The sequence below is a fragment of the Balaenoptera musculus genome, chromosome 5 (assembly GCF_009873245.2).
Source record: "Balaenoptera musculus isolate JJ_BM4_2016_0621 chromosome 5, mBalMus1.pri.v3, whole genome shotgun sequence".
Taxonomy (NCBI): Eukaryota; Metazoa; Chordata; class Mammalia; order Artiodactyla; family Balaenopteridae; genus Balaenoptera; species Balaenoptera musculus.
The window spans coordinates 52218060-52235651 of NC_045789.1; the positions used below are offsets into that span (position 1 = coordinate 52218060).

General features: G+C 39.6%; 1 protein-coding gene across 5 annotated transcripts in view; it reads right to left on the reverse strand.

The window, feature by feature from the left end:
- The window catches only part of SLC4A4 (solute carrier family 4 member 4), a 351691-nt gene that overhangs the window by 276347 nt on the left and 57752 nt on the right, over nucleotides 1–17592 (reverse strand). The window lies entirely within an intron of this gene.

A 17592-nucleotide genomic window follows, 5' to 3' on the forward strand; every position in this document is an offset into this window, starting at 1 on the left:
TTTCCACGGTAACTCATCAGGCATATCTAAAAACACCATAATTCACAGGGTTGTTCCCTTAAACTGGAAGGATTAAAGCAATTATATCAAGAAAGAGGTTCCAACCAAGGAATGCAGAACCCTAGGTTAATGGGTAAGCATTCAAAAGAAAATATCTCATACTTGGAATGAAGTTGGCGGCATCTACATAAAACATGAAGCACCAGCCCCCAGCACACACACAGACATGCACACAAACACACAGACACACACGCCAACTCAACTACTAAAAAGCACAGTGAAATTCTCCTCACAGAATGTGTGCCAATGAGAAATTTATCATGTCTAACCATTTACAAGCAAATTGTTCTCATGGGAAAGCCATATTATACTAGGAAGTAGGAAATGTCTCAGAAACAATGTGAATTAAGAAACAGTGTCAATTGTTTCCTGCCCTCCAGTTACTGAGGGAGTCCTGCAGCTTTATCTCAAGTCACACAATATATGTAAGCAAAGCCAACCAATTTCTTTAGTAAATCAAACTCTGAAAGCTTGATTGCCTTCTTTCAAGAAATAGGAAAACATCATGAAAAAAACTAAGAGGTTGAAAAAAAATTTTTTGACCTGTCACATTAAATATTTTCTTATTTTGTTATACAGCAGAAACACACCATCGTAAAGCAATTATACTCCAATAAAGATGTTCAAAAACATATTTTCTTATTAAAAAATGGTAACCAAGCCAAAAAAAATAAAAATGTAGTGGTTAAGCTACATGAGTCAAACTGATGTTACATAGAAAGAATTTTTTTAATATATTTACACAAATCTGCATAGTATATTTGATAAATCATTTAAAAGACAGTTTACATGGGCTGATAAGATTTTAAGGTAAGATTTCTGGCTATAAAGTGTTGTTGTTGTCAACCCAACAAAAGAGTTGGGACGATTCAGAAGGCGAGCTTTCAAAGCCCAGGAGAGAAAGGTACCTTACCTTCAGGAACCTAACTGGAGTTGTCATCACCACAAAAATGGTGCCACTGTATTCGCACCATGATCACAGACCTCCGCCCTGCCTTAGGAGTAAGATTCAGCTTATCCCCATCTCTTCCTGCTCCTCCCCCTCAGATGCTCCCCCAACCCCGCCTACTTTCCCACAGGTGGGGAAGTTTCAGACATGATGCTGCACCACGAAGCCCAGGTACCAACCGTGAATATGGTTCCTGTTAAGACAGCCCCGATTTCAGACATTTTTACCAGCTTTATTAAGGTATAATTCTTCACATACCATAAAATTCATTCATTTTAAGGCTACATATTCAATGATTTTTCGTATATTTACAGCGTTGGGCAAGCATCACCATAATCCAATTTCAGAACCTGTCGACCAATCCAAAAAGATCCCTCTTGCCCATCTGCAGTCACTCTCTGTTCCCACTCCCATCCCTTACTACCACTCTTAGGCATTTTCTTATACTCTCAGTGATGGCCTCTGGGAAGCTACAATTCTCTGGTATCCACATGGCTATGAATTTTGGGGGAGATCCTTACAGCACAGTAAAATAGAATACGCCTTGAGTGAGGAAGCTCTCGCCTTCCAAGAGCTGCCAAAGGAAACCAGGGCACTGAGCTGAGCAATTCAAAATGCAAAGCATCTTCCTTTTCCTCTCGTACATTACTGGGAACTAAATTTTCCTTTTCTGTCTTTGTTCAGATAACGGAAAAGGAACATGGTCCTGAGGTTAAACAAGCCTTTAGGACCTCAGAGACAGTGTTTGTGTTTCATCAATTACTTCTCAACCTCTTTTCATTTCAGCTTCTTTGCCCACCAGAAGAGAGGAAGGCAGCCTCACTTTGGTGACTGGGGGAAAGGCATGCTTTCTCAAAATGATGACCAAGTCGTTCATAAGCTGTATGTGCTAAGTACCAAAAATACCAGAAATAAAATAAGCTGGAAGGAAAGCATTCTTACCACCTCCACAAAATACCTGTCTTTAGGGTCAATAGAAGCAGCATTACTGATCTTTTAAAAAATGCTATTGTTGATAAGAATATCATAGGTGATCTCAATATTTATTTTCATTAAAACATCTTTACCTGTCTCAGAGATAGGCCATGAAGATTGATGGCTATTTTAAAAATTAAAACTCCCAAAATGACACCAAGCAGTGGAGGGTGTAGTATTATTTTACATGTAAAATGCAAAGGAGAAACTTGATAGACAAGATTTCTAATTCAGCAAGAGTCTACAAAACCGTAAGATGCTCAGAGAAGCAGGGACAGTTACCTGCTTGACTTACGAGTGAATTTTAGGCGCAAAAGAAAAAAATTTCTCTGCTAGAAATGTCAGTAAAAACTGCTTCCAAAGATAATGTAAAAAGAAGAAGGAGCAAAAAAAAATTTTTAACAGGTAGAATTCAAAAGGAAATGGTGATTGTTTTAAATGTTATTAAAATAAAGGTTACATTCTTGCTACTCAAAATTTTGTAGAGTAAAACTACTGGAATCTACATTTGACAGTGTTCACTTAGGTGTGAGTCAAAGGGCATTCAGTCCTTGATTTGGCAGTGGCCTCAGTAACATGTGTTCAAATAAATACCCCGCATGCCTTTCTCTGACAGATGGTGCAAGTTCCCAACAAACTCTAAATGTCTTGGGAATATCTCACAATCCATCCACAGCCAGTACTACTGGGAAGAAAACATGGCTTTCCTGGTTATCTCTGACCGTCAGAAATCATCACTAGGTGACCCCTGTTTCTTCCATCCTCATGTGCTCCACCTCAGGTGAAAGCACAAGTCCTGCCATGCTATCATGTCCACTTCTCCCAATTCCTAAAATATTTCTAAACTAACAGCACTGAGAGCTGCTATCATGATTTCAGGCCACCAGAGAACTTTTACAACTAGTAACTCTGTAGCCATTCATGTTAAAGAGGCTTTCACAGATACCCACTTCCCTACCAAGGATGATTTAGGACTTCGTAGAATTAAACCCATCAAATGAGCCAAACTAAAATTTCTGCAGTGGTTAACAACATATGCCTCTCTATGCAAGATAGATCATTAGCTCCTTTAGGAAACATGGTGCTGTGTTTATACACATACCGATGATAGCAGCCATTTATGGAATTCTTACAAATGTGCCAGGTTCTGGCTAGGTCTCCTACTTCTATTACCTCATGCAATCCTCACAACTGCACGAATTAAATACTGTCATTATCCCCATTGTACAGGCAAAGAAACCAAGGTTCAGGGGAGTCAAGGATATTGTCACCAGCTAACCCATAAAATCCCACAGGAGAAATATCTCTCAGGTCTCAACATCAAGAACAGTGAGTGCTTCATTACTGCTTTGGTGGTGCTTTGTTTGTTTTTAGGGTTGTTTTTTTTTTTTGTAATGTACACTATATTTACACTACCTTATACTTGACTGTGTTTCCTTCCTCATGTTGACTGCTAGAAATAGAAGAGACAAATCTTGGGCCAACCGGTAGTAGGTAGACAGAATTTCGTGACATGAATTTTGAACATGAACCTTGCTATTCCAACTTTTTACCCGTTATTTTCCCTTCACATTAAACCTTTCTGGAATAAAGCAGTATATAAATATTTTTTAAGACCTGAGATGTCAGTACTGGGGGTAGAAGCTGGGGATGGCTGGGGTGGCTGTGAGGGAAGGTAGATTTCTAGGCAGAGATTCTACTTGTCCTCTGGTGATCCTTTAGCTACAGCTAAATCTATAGGCCTAAATCTCTGCCAAGAAATCTACCTTCCCTCACAGCCACCCCCAGCCTCCTACAGAACTTCTCTAATACTGAGGGATGTTCCCAATTTGATTTTTATCCACATTGTTGCTCTTTCTATAATCAGTGGAATTTCTGTTCTCTCCAGTTAGAAGCAAAGATTCCACGACACTTGGCACTTTACATCATTCTTTCAGAACTAATCAGCAATATTCCCCAAATATAAATTAAATACTGCCTTCTTTGGCTTATCTAAAGTAACCTGGTCTTATAAAAAGAAACGAAATTGAGTTATTTGTAGTGAGGTGGATGGACCTAGAGTCTGTCATACAGAGTGAAGTAAAAGAGAAAAACAAATACCGTATGTTAACACATATATATGGAATCTAAAAAAAAAAAAAAATGGTCATGAAATAAAGACGCAGACCTACTAGAGAACAGACTTGAGAACACAGGGAGGGGGAAGAGTAAGCTGGGACAAAGTGAGAGAGTGGCATGGACATATATACACTACCAAATGTAAAATAGATAGCTAGTGGGAAGCAGCCGCATAGCACAGGGAGATCAGCTCGGTGCTCTGTGACCACCTAGAGGGGTGGGATAGGGATGGTGGGAGGGAGGGAGACACAAGAGGGAAGAGATATGTGTATATGTATAGCTGATTCACTTTGTTATAAAGCAGAAACTAACACACCATTGTAAGGCAATTATACTCCAATAAAGATGTTAAAAAAAAAGAGAAGAAAGAAGAAAAAATAATAATAATTAAAAAAATAAAGTAACCTGGTCTTATGGCAAGACGCTTAAAACATGTTGTAGCTATTGCCAAGGGGGATATAGGGGAGGGAGGCAAATTTAAGAGGTACGTATTATTTCTTTTTAATTATGAAAAGAACACTGTTGGAAGAGGAGGCAAAGACCCTGGATGAGTGATAGATTATTAAAAAGATGTTGTGAAGACTTTAATTCTTGGACCAAAACGAATCGTGAAGGTTTTTTAGAAGTACATGCATAAGAAACCTTAAACAGAATCATAGTATCAAGTCCAGACACCATAGACATTGTGTGTTTGGCACTTCATATAATAAGAAATAGATCAGTATGTCTAATCCTAAATACTTTAATAAATAACTTGCTAGTGTATTACTCACAAACCCATAAGAGTGTCCATAACCAGTTCTATTAAGAAATAATCAAAGCAACACTGCTAATTTACTTGAGCATAAATACCAGTTCATGAAAAGAAAACTCACTTTGAAAGGCATGATGTAATTTTGCAGTTAACAGAGGGTAAGTCGGCCCTTGGTTAGATGTTTGCATGAGGGTCCACACTTCAAACTGACACCACTACTCAGGACAAGGGATGATTTTTATTTCTGTATTTTGGATAGGGGCAACTTTTCACATAGAATAAAAATAATAATGCATGTGTTTATTAATAGGTAATTGCATGCTACATATGTAATTTATAGACCATTTTGAATGCTGATTAGTAATCTATTTTATTATTAATGCTACCAATTACACTTAGGAGCAGGCATGCAAGTAAATAAATAGTAAAAGTGATGAAAACCAGGGAAATACTTTTCCTCCCACTGAACTGCATGGGAATTTTGTTCACTGAAAGCCTCCCAGAAACCCTTAAGGCAACTTGGGGTTCCCCCAAGCAAGACTGATAAGAAATCTTAGCTTGTTACCTGGTGTTTACTGAGCACAGTACTTTTAATATTTAATATTTGATGCTGATAATCATGATGATGATAATCTCTAGGCAAGAACAAACAGCACAAGGAAAAGGTCTCAAACAGGAGATGAGCTTACGGTGACTTAGCTAAATTCTCGTCCTAAAGGACAAGCTAAAGCTCAGGAAACTTCTGCACCTGCCTTATAAGTGCTCATGTTTAGCAAAACAGTCCTAATCATAGTCTTTAGGTAAAGGTGAGGACCCTATGACCACACACTGAAGTTAAGTTTCCATTACAGCTTCCATTACTAATAGCTGATAACAGAAGCTAAACTAACCAGCACCGTGTGAAGTCTGAATTAGTGAGTATTTTTTTAAAGAAATGCAACCTTATTATCCTCAGTGATCATTCATTATTTGAAGCTATCTAGGCCAGAACAACCACTTGAAGGCACTACAGGAACCTACCTTGATGAATAAACAGGACTAAACATCACCTTATCATTTATAAACTGCAGCTCCTGAAGTGCTTCACAATCTCTAAAAAGCTGCTTCTCCAAAGTAGTTTTAACTTTGCTCTAGCAAAACCTCTTTTGTATTCATATCTATAGATATAAAATATCTATATTTATACCTACAGCTATACATTTATATTGAGATTTATATATATATTATATTATGTTCTATTATATATATATATATATATATATATATATATATATATATATATAATCTCTATGTATAGAGATAGAGAGTTAGGCATTTTTATGGACTATCCGAATCCAATAGTGTCAGTAAAGTGTCTTTTCCAATGTGTCTGGCGCACAAAGGTAAGTGTTGTTCTTATATCTCCCTCCTATTTCCAAAGGGGAAGAAACAAAGTACTATTTCTCCTCCTTCCCACCCCCCTTGAGCCCGGATAATAACCTGTGAACACTCTCTGTTCTCCAGCTAAGGCACTCCAGAACACTCACTCTGCAGGACAAAATAGCCAACTTTAGATCAAGTCTAACTCGTCCCTCAGCTGTTTTTCAGTCATTATGCAGAGCTTAACTGTGTAGCAGAGGCAATACCTTCCATAACCTCAATCTTTCCTCACCCGGCCCAGGAACAAATGCCGTGCCATCTCCACCCTGCTCTGGGAGGGTCTCCCCCAGAGCTTTCATGTTGTGAGTGCCAACCCCCAGGGCTCAGGTCTGTTGTCCTTTCACTTGACAGCACAGAGGAGAGTGGAGCCAAAAGGCCTGGGAAGGCCAGAGCCAGGCAGGGCAGTGCTAAGAGCAAAGAGGAGCCACCCAATAGGAAGAGATGAACCCTTGACTCATCCTGACACCCCAGAACCCCGAAAGAGCTGGAGCATTTTAATGTGCAGTACACATGCAGTCAGACAAAATCCACCTGTGAGCCAAACACAGAGAACTGACAGTTTCCATTATCTCTCTTATGGTCACCATTTGCACAACTGAATGGCAAGTGGGACTGGAAGAGAGAAAACAATGGCTAATCCAATGGTCATTGATAACCGGATTTGCAATTGCAGCCAGAGAGGCAGCGTAGACAGACACATAAATGCACACATTCACACTCTCATTCTAACCACATTGTTCATCTCCGACTCTATTCTGGCTTCCCTTTTAGCACTGGCCTAAGCCCTGGCTGGGCAATAGGAAGAGTGGTCTTTAGTCGCTATAGACAGATAATCCACCATATAGTCAATGTACTCACGGCTAATCAGGTATCACTAATATTAGTTCACATAATTCCTTCCTCTCACATACCTGTATATAGGTAAATGAGATGTGGATAATGCCATGGGGCTAAAACAATGACCAAGAACTAGGGAAAGTGCTTCGAGAGACTTAAACTAGCCTAGTTAAGCCCAATCCCAGAATCTTCATGACTATGGTTTTCCACATGCACCCAGAAAAGAGGACAACATTCACTGACACAGCAGCTCATAATCATACTTTTAGAGTTGAAATGACCTTAAAGATCACCTGATTAAACCTCTTCATGTACCAATGAAAAAACTAAAGCCAAATAATTAATGACATAGAGGCCGGGACTCCTGGTGCTCCTGGTTATATAAGGTTTCCTTTCCTACTTTCCTACTACCATGGTACCAGTCCCCCACCCTACTCCCCATTTTCCATTGTCTGCAAAATACAGCCAAGGGGGGAAAAGGTAATCGATTAGGCCTTTCAAGTTAGCAACTACCTAGAAGACAAAAAGGGCTCAGGAATTCTTGAAAATGTTTCTGTCTTATAACCAGAGAGTGACAAGTTTAAATCCACAACCCTTAGTACCATAAACGGCCCCAGAACATGAAGACGTTCTGGCTCTGACATCTGCCCTCCCACGAGCATCTGTGGTCATGCAAACAATGAGGCCAGCCAGGCTTCTGTCTTCTTTCTCTCTCACCTTTTCATAAGCTCTCCCAACACCTTTTATTCTTCTCCAGTTAGTTCCTTCTACCCCCTATTCTTCCAGGCGCTTCTTTAAGCTCTCATCCATCTCCTTTTCTAAATTCCTTTCCTGCTCCAGAGGAACCAGACTTCAAGTACACTTTTTTGGAATGAGCACCGCCCTGGGAAAGTCAAGAAGCTTGCCTCCTTGTCCTAGTTATTCCCAATTACTATCAGCGTTACTGCAAGCAAATCACTTTACCTTCTCCAAGGCTCATCTCTCCATGTGTAAGGTGAGAACACTGAGCTACATTTTCTCTAAAATCCTTTCTAGCTCTAAAAATTCTATAAGAATCCTAAGTATTCTAATTGGTTAAGTGTAATGGAGCACATAGGGGAAAGACCAAAAGTTTTCTACTATTTCTCCAGGTCCCTTCCCCACTTCTTATGATGATAGCTTTCTCTTTGGGCATGCTTCAGTCTACTCTGATTTGACTCTTTCCTAACCATGCCACCCAGATTGCTAACAAAAGCCACCAAGCACTTTTTTCTGCCAAAGCCACTGGTTCCTTTTCGCTCCTCATCTACTTGACTCCAGGCAGCCCTCAGCACTGTCGGTCACTGGCTCCCCGCTGAAAATGCTCTCCTCTTGGCCTCAGACACACCCTTTTCTTGGTTACCCTCCAGCTTCTACGATTGCTCCTTCTCAGTCTCCAAAGGTTGGCAGAGCAGAGCCCAGCCCAGTCCTCTTCTCACTCTGTTCTCTCCCCCTGGTAATGTCATCCATTCCTATGGCTTGAAATGCTGGCTATCTCCCTGGGATTCCAAAACTTACACCTCCATCCCTGCCCTTTCTTTTTAGCTCCAGTTGTGTAGCCAAGTGCCTGCTTTAGAGTTCTACTTGGATGTCTCACAGGGGCCTCAGACTCAAAAAGCTGAATGCCTACCATCCTCCACTACTATCCCTCCAGTGTTCCCCATCGTACAAATGGCACGTTAAGTCTCCCAAACTGCTCATAGCAGAAATCCAGAAGCAATCACCCCCACCCACCCATCTGTCCATCAGCAAGTCCTGGCAATTCAACCCATCTTTTTGTCCCTCTACTCTAACCCAAAATCATCTCTCAGCTGAATCTTAGCAACAGTGTCTCCACTTTTATCTTTGCCCTGTTGGGATGCTCTCTCCACCCATGAGCCAAAGAGACCTTTTTTTTTTTTTTTTTTAGTTTTTATTTATTTATTTATTTATTTTTGGCTGTGTTGGGTCTTCGTTTCTGTGCGAGGGCTTTCTCTAGTTGTGGCGAGTGGGGGCCACTCTTCATCGCGGTGCGCGGGCCTCTCACTATCGTGGCCTCTCTTGTTGCGGAGCACAGGCTCCAGACGCGCAGGCTCAGTAGCTGTGGCTCACAGGCCTAGTTGCTCCGCGGCATGTGGGATCTTCCCAGACCAGGGCTCGAACCCATGTCCCCTGCATTAGCAGGCAGATTCTCAACCACTGCGCCACCAGGGAAGCCCCAAAGAGATCTTCTTTAAAATGCAAATTTTGTCTTATCACTTCCCTGCTTACAACCCTCTGCAGTGGCTCCCCAGTGCACCCTCAATAAAATCCTAAATCCTTAGCATAGTATAAAAGGCCATAATTATCTGGGTTCCATCCACTTCAGGCCACTCTCTCCCTATTCATGTAGTCTAGCCACATGGGCTTTATTTTCACTTCTCAAACAGGCCTACCTCTTTCTTACCACTGGGCCTTCACATACCCTGCCTGGGAGGCTTCCCTCATTCCTGACCTAGCTAACCCTCTTCACCCTTTAGGTCTCAACTTAATGTCACTCTATGAGAGATACATACCTTGGTTTCCCATGTAAACTCACCCACCTACATGATACACTCTCTAAATTATCACATCAAACAACCTTGTGTCCTTAATTAATGACTGGTTTATTTGACCGCACATTAATTATGTCCCTAATTGGAATATATTATCACTTTCAATGATACATATGAGCCTAAAAAAGCAACATATTAGAGCTTATACATCTGCAACTGTTGGTTACCATTTTGATAAGCTTAAAGAAAAAGTTAATAAAAGCACTGTCCATCAGAGTTAATAAGAAGAGTTAACATAGATATTAATCAACTAATTTTTTGATCACCAGATATCAGTACTAGCTTTAGTCTGAAAGCATTCTGCAGTCACAGCAAGCACTGGTGAGAAAGTGTTAAGCACAAAGATAAATCACCTGCAAGGAATATAACCAAGGAAGATAACATCTTAAATTTACAGGGTTCATTCTGGGGATTTCAAATTAGTTTACTTATATCCCTAGCAAAACTAGGAGATAAGGAAGCACCAATGCTGTTTCTTTGTATGAAAAACTGAGATTCAGAAATTAAGTAATTCGTCAATGGCTTACTGCAAATATCAAAGTATTTTTCTGGTGTTATCCAAGAATCCTTAGAGCATCTCTAGCAGGTGGATAAGAAGATAGGTTATTAACTGCACTCTGTACAAAGGAAACATAACCACACAAACATGATTGGCCTCATGTTACCCAGTAAGGCAGGGCAGAGCCAAGAACAGAAATAGGTCCTGAGACTCCTGGTTCCCCACCATGTTCTTTAACCCACAGCAGACTGAATAAAAGTATCTCAACCCAGATACCGACTGAATTTGCCAAATACCTGTATCCATTGGATTTGACTGTGAGCTTTCATTTAACATCCAAGACATTGTCTTTATTTTTCAACAGGGATAGAATCGTGTTGAAAATTTAATAATCAACTGGAGAGTAGGGTGGTGATTTAACTAATCCATAAATGTGAGATTCTGGCCCTCTGAAGCTGATATGTTGGCCAATTTTACTAAAATTCAAACACTCATTTTTATTTCCAGAAGTTTTGGCCTTGTAAAAGTTATTGAGTATCCCACCATGAAAAGAGTTGGTAAAATCACGTCCGGAGAGGTTTAAGTAAAGTCTGTTCTCCTTTCAAAGTCAACAGAGTATCAAGAAAGGTGAACATGTTGGATATAACACTTAGGATAGCTGCCTTGTAATTCTAACTCTATAGAAAGGTAAAAACAATTAACCAGATTTAAAAGCTTTTGCAGCTATTCAGGGAAGGGAGTTATTTAAGTCTCCTCTACTGCTGATTCAAAGGATGTCACTCACCACCCTCCCTCCCCTCACCTTCATCCCACCTGGCAATCAGCAGCTTCAGAGGTACAATATTTGGAACCTCCTGTGAACTCCTGCCATGGCAGGCTCTCACCTCAGTCCCCTAAGTGCTATCAGCCAAAAAAGTAAAACAAAACAAAACAAAACCAAATCCCACCAGTATGCTCACCGGAGCAACGGGAGAGCCTCAACTGAGCTTTATTCAGTTTTATTCCATTCTTACTCTACTCTCCCTCATCAGTCCCAATTTTCAATTCTCCCAGTGATTCTGAATCTTGTAATGATAAAAATGGAGAAATACTTAGCTCAGGTCTGAATACTTAATATTATTTCATACTATTGAATAATCTCATTGAATTGGCACCTAAATTACATAACAGCCAGTAGGGGACAGAATTACCCTAGTCTATGCTGCAGAGCAGGGAAGGGAAAAAAAGAAAAAAAAAATATATATATATATATATTTATACGTATTACATATATAATAGACCCTTGAATCCTCCTCATTGGTAGGAAAATATCATACACTTAAATTTGTTTTCCAGAAAAAGTACCTTGCAGGCTTTATTAGACAATGGGCATGCATTTGTAATTTACCCCATATGCAATTACAGTTAGTGTGTCTCTTCTTGGAAAAGGAGACAGTTTCACAAACTAGGGGTAATGTCTATCCGAGCAGTCTAACCATGGAAATCAGATCTCACGCCCAGAGCTTAAAGGGAATCAGAATGAGTCCAAAGAGAAATAAACACCAGGCCTCAGGAAACTTCTCTTGACCTTTCTAGCTTTCCTTTTCCAATACAAGAAGCAGTAGGTAAGCGTGGTTATTAGGAAGGCAAGGGATAGATGCCTTGCTAAGATGAATTAAGCAAATAACAAACATCATTTTGGTCAGTTCGAATTTTTTGGAATGATAATCATCATGGAAGATTATTGGTGAGGGCAATTCCCTAGTGGTCCAGTAGTTAGGACTCTGTGCTTTCACTGCTGTGGGCCCAGGTTCAATCCCTGGTCAGGGAACTAAGATCCCACAAGCCACAATGCGCCAAAAAAAAACAAAAAAATTATTGGTGAGACTATATCAATCAGAAAGCAAAAGGACAGACAGTGGTATAGTATAAAGCACTCCTATGCCTAATGCCAGGTACAGCAGCAACATTATTTCTGGTAATTATTTAAACAGTTCTACGGTGAATGGCATGTTCTATTATTCTCATTTTACAGAACTGAGAAATTCAAACTCCAAACTCTAAGTTTCATCCTTCATTTATGCAATGCTTCAGCAATACAGCAAGTTTTAAACTTTTATTCCCAAACCGACGCTTAGCCACTCTGCTTTAACAACACATGAATAACACAAATGACAGAGACTCCCAAAAATAAATATGAAATAATATGTCTCAAAAATATGAGCAGATACAAAGCTTTGAAAAAGAAACTCAACTATAGACAAAATGTGCTCCAAGTGTATTATTTCAGAATTTCTGAATCCTTGTAAAACACAACTCAAGTACCAAGTTCAATTTTGTACACCTCTTGCCATAAAAGAATGTAGTCACCTAGGACAGAAAGTGACTTCCAGAGGGCTTTAGCCCATACTACACTACCAGGGAATTCTCTACAATTGGAAAACTCTAGGAAGGGATGTCTGATTCCAGTTTCAAAAACCCATGGAATTATCATCCAAGAAATCTATATACAAATATTTAATGTCACTGACACAGCAGGAGGTGTCAGAGAGCTAAGTATTGCCTGCTTTAGGCCCTCTGCCAGGCTTTCAGCTGGGGCCACAAGGAGAAAGCAGCAGGACACTGGGAAAGGTCTGCGTGGGCTCAACCTGCTCTGGGAACCCAAGTTGCTATTCAAGCATCAACCCTTAAACACCTCACCGCATTTCCTTCAAGCTCTCCAACGTGTGGATACATTGTTTCTTTCAAGAAGGCTTTTCCTTCAGCAATATTTGCCCAAGTATTTCCTCTGTACACACTGTTTCGGAGCAATTAGAGTGAACAGGAGAGAGGAGGTCAGCAAAATGCAACCGGACACTTACATCCTGCGCTCAGAATAGCGCCAGCTTGGACTCAGCCCCTCCCTTCCCAGCCGATAGGTTTTCATTCACTCCTTCTCGGCAATTACGTTTTTGACCATTGTAATTATTAACAAATGTCCACCAGGCCCCACTTTTTCTTTAGAATACTACCTCCTCCAATACACATAAATACATCATCACAATGTCCTCTAGTGAAAAATAGGTTTAAGTAATTATGATTTCATGTCTGTAAAATGTTGAAATCCTGACCTCCAAAAATACAAAAGCCACCATTTCATCATTTTAGTCTCTCTCCTCAAAATACAGAGCAGAGGAAGGAAGAAGAATAAGGTGGAGGTGTTTTAGGGGCTTCTTTTTCTTATCAGTATAAATGATATAAATGTATCAATGATCTTTGCAACATCAAATGGGATTAATAGCAAACATAGGATCATCAGAGACTATATCATCTCATTTGACTAAGAGAAGTAAGAGAACCAAATTTCTAACTAAAAAAATTTAAACAAAGATTTTAGAGGACTATATAAAGTAATTCTATATATGCTTCATTTAGTTTATTTACACATTCGTTTATTCATTCTTTTAACAAAATATTTAGTGAATGTCTACTTTGTTCCAGACCCTGTCCAACTTTTTTACTTTTATTTCCCTAAAAATAACCTTCCTGTAAATTCCATGCATTTTCAACCATACTCTCTCTCTTAATATCCATCAGTAGACATGAGAATTTGTAGAATTATTCTCCCATTTGGACAGATGGGAGCACACTTCCTTTTGGACTTGGTTTTCAATGGAAGAGGAAAACCACCACAATATATCATAATGGCATTTAGAGCACCGATCAAACTTCAGAAATGCAGACCCATTTCAGCCAATATTGTCTTGCTGTACTTTATGCTTCCTGAGTTGCTGGGTAGGCTTGATGTTAAGAAAAGGCCCCTCCTCGTGAAGTCAGTGTTGCCAAGGCTTGCTGGGGAGTTACCTAGCCTTGCAGAGCCAAGGCCTTATCTCAAGGATAAGGTGGAGTTTGCTCTTTTTCCCCTATTGCGAAATATGAGAATATTAAGTAATCTGTTTATATCACACAGATCTAAAATCCTGGCTGACTTATTAATGGATAAAATATCCATAGAATTTCTTCCCCTAGAAAAAGCTACCTGGGATCTTTCTTCCTATCTCAACCTCGGTTCACCCAACAAAGTTTGCCAATTTCCATTAAGTGTGTTTGAAATGAAAAATCAGTCTTGTTCCTCATAGTGGGCATTTCTGAGTCACTCCAGTAATGTCAATTTGTCGTCTATAGACCAATTCTGTGGAAATGTCTGCGCGGGAGCCTTTTCGTACAGAAACAAATATGATATCTGAAATGTTACAAATTTTAAATGCGTTTATCCACAGTAACTACTCTATGCCAAAAATGTTAGCTTTACAAAACACAGTAGAAGGTAACCACTGAAAGAACAGACATACAAGCCTCTCTTTATTTTAAAGATTAAATTCAACACGGTTTCCTTTCTCAAGAGTATCTTTTAAAACCATTAACACAAAGGCACATGAGGCAAATTATGTGAAAACGATCTTTAGGTCTTTATATATCTCACATAGATAAATTCATTATTTAAACAGAAGATGACTCCTCTTCTGACTCACCCTATTCTTAGTGAGTTTTGCAGCTGATGGTTTTCTATTGAGTCTTTAGAATGTGGATTAAGTGTCACACCACCCACTGAGAGTAAAGTTGAACCAGGTGAACTGAGGGTGTGGTTGGAAATCTCAGCCTGTCTCCCCTGCTCAGAGCTACAGCATTAGAAAGAATTAACAGGGAGCATCTGACTCTTCTTGCCTTCAGGCTGAGCTGAATCCAGTCACCCCAAATGGAGCGACCTTAAGAAAAATTTTAAAAGCATAAACATTTCAGAGTAACTAGAGTTACTGGAAGTCACCCTAATAATCATTTAATGGGAGTGCATCTTAGTTGTGCAAATTACTTTAAGAAACAAAGTTTTGGGCTTCCCTGGTGGTGCAGTGGTTGAGAATCTGCCTGCCAATGCAGGGGACACGGGTTCGAGCCCTTCTCTGGGAAGATCCCACATGCCGCGGAGCAATTGGGCCCGTGAGCCACAACTACTGAGCCTGCGCGTCTGGAGCTTGTGCTCCGCAACAAGAGAGGCCGCGATAGTGAGAGGCCCGCACACTGCAATGAAGAGTGGCCCCCACTTGCTGCAACTAGAGAGAGCCCTCGCACAGAAACGAAGACCCAACACAGCCATTAATAAATAAATAAATAAATAAATAAATAAATAAATAAATAAATAAATAAATAAATAAATAAATAAATAAAAATTAAAAATAAAGGAATTCCTTTAAAAATAAAATAAACAAAGTTTTATCTTAAGTTCACTTTTGCCAAGTGTGCTGCAATATACTTCAACCATGTTTATCCAAGAAGCAAGAGAAATAACTACCTGGATAAAAGGAAACACGTTTGATAACAGAAATGTTAGGTGTTCCAGCTCCTTCTTCTTCACCACACACATGCTTAAGGAAGGAAGCCCCTCAGCTCCTTGCCCTTTGAATTTCTGATCCTTAAACCTGGAGCACTTACTTCCACTGTGAATGTACCAGAAACTCAGCTACTTCGTAATAAAAATAACAGTCTGCTTTCCTTCAAGTACACTCTTTCTCTATGCAATTAAAAATATGAGATAGACTCACATCCTTGCGGAAAACATTCCCATCAAAATCTTGATTAGAAGTCTTGACGGTCAAGTCATCTGTTTCTTCACTCTCAACCACTGGGACCATGAATAAGCCATCATCAAGCCCATCTCCATTTCAACTTCTTTACACTTTCACCTAGAGTTACTACAAAATTTAAGTGCTAGGTGAGAAAATGGATGAAGCCAGGTGAGAAAATGGGAGGGTCAACTGGGAGGGCACTGAACTAGAAACAACAGTTCCTAATTACTGTTTCATGACTTCTACTATAAGGAGCCCATACTGTTGGATGTTCTCCACCAAATAATGGCCATAAGCAACCATCCTACAGGGCCTCAGGATTCAACCACAGGCAACTAGCTAAACATGCTTTGAAAGAAATGTAATCAACCCAAGCTCCACTCAATGTGAAAGATAATCATTAAAATAGAAGTCTTACCAGAATAGGAAAATACACAAAATCCATGTGGCAAGTTGAGTCGTCACAAAGACAATTTTACAGAAATTTCTACCTTTTGCCTTTTTTGTTTCTCCATAAAGAAACCCAGCTACAGATTTGTGTGCTATTCATTACAGTGTTGTCTTAATTTTGTGCTTAAAAATCAAGGGAAAAACTTCTTAGTCAAAGCCTTAAGAAACCCATGTACAATATCGTACTGCAGTAGAGTGCTGTCAATCCTATAGACCTTACGAATTCAAGAGGTGATTTACATCTCCTGTGAACTTAGCTAGAAGGTTATTCTCAAGGAACACACACACACATACACACACACACAGAGTACACATCTCACCCCCAAGCTTTCTCACTGATTTTTCTACTTTAATTGTCCTGATATTATAGGATATTTGCTCATTCCTACAATATTTCTTATACTCATATGCTATAACTTTAAGATTCTTATCTCCCCTTTGACACTGGGACAGTGACAGAGTCACCACAACGAAGACTTAGCAGCATGGGTTACAAGAATCTTCAGACAAAAGTTTTACTATTTTGCTTTCACTAACTTGGCATTTTCCCACAGTCATGTTGTAAAAGTGCAAGGAACCCATAAAACAATATGAAAGAAAATATTGTGGTTTCCTTTTTCCTAAGAAACGTAGGCATCAAATTCTTATTAGTCAGTCTCAAGAGTATACATGTGGGAAGTGGGGAGATGGGGGGCTGGGGGAACCAACACTCCAGCACTACAGGGTCAGAAGAAACTTACCTAGGAAACATAATGGCCACACTATTCAAACTATCCCAGGTGGCAGAGGAGTGTCACTTGCCTGGGACCTGGTGTTCAGTCTGGTTGACGAATCACTCCAGAACACACAGTACCCACCTTCTTTTACCCAACTCCACCACCCCTCCGGTCCAAGTCTTTGGTAGGCATTAAGTAATTACCAAACGGTACCCATCAGACTGGAGTTTCCAAAATACACAAGAATTCCTTCTCAGGTGATTTTAAAGGGCAGAATTTAAGACAGGGTTCACCAGGAAGTCTTACTTAACTTTATGAGTACTGTCTAGAACCTTGATTATTTTTAAAACTGTCATTATAAATGCTGTATACCTGTCACGCCTTCACATAGTTATTTTAATAAATATTAATTAAGCCCTGCCTTATGACTGTCAAATAAATAGTATTATTCCCACATCATTGATAAGTCAAGAGACAAGAGAAGAAATGGCACACTGAAAGCACCATAGCACCAGCTAAAATTTAACTCTTATTTGATTTTCAACTGGCACTGGAGAACATTAATAAAAGAGGTCCTAGAGATTTTTTAAGTAAAAAATGCTTGTCCATCTTTTCTTAACTGAGACACATCCATAATTACTACTC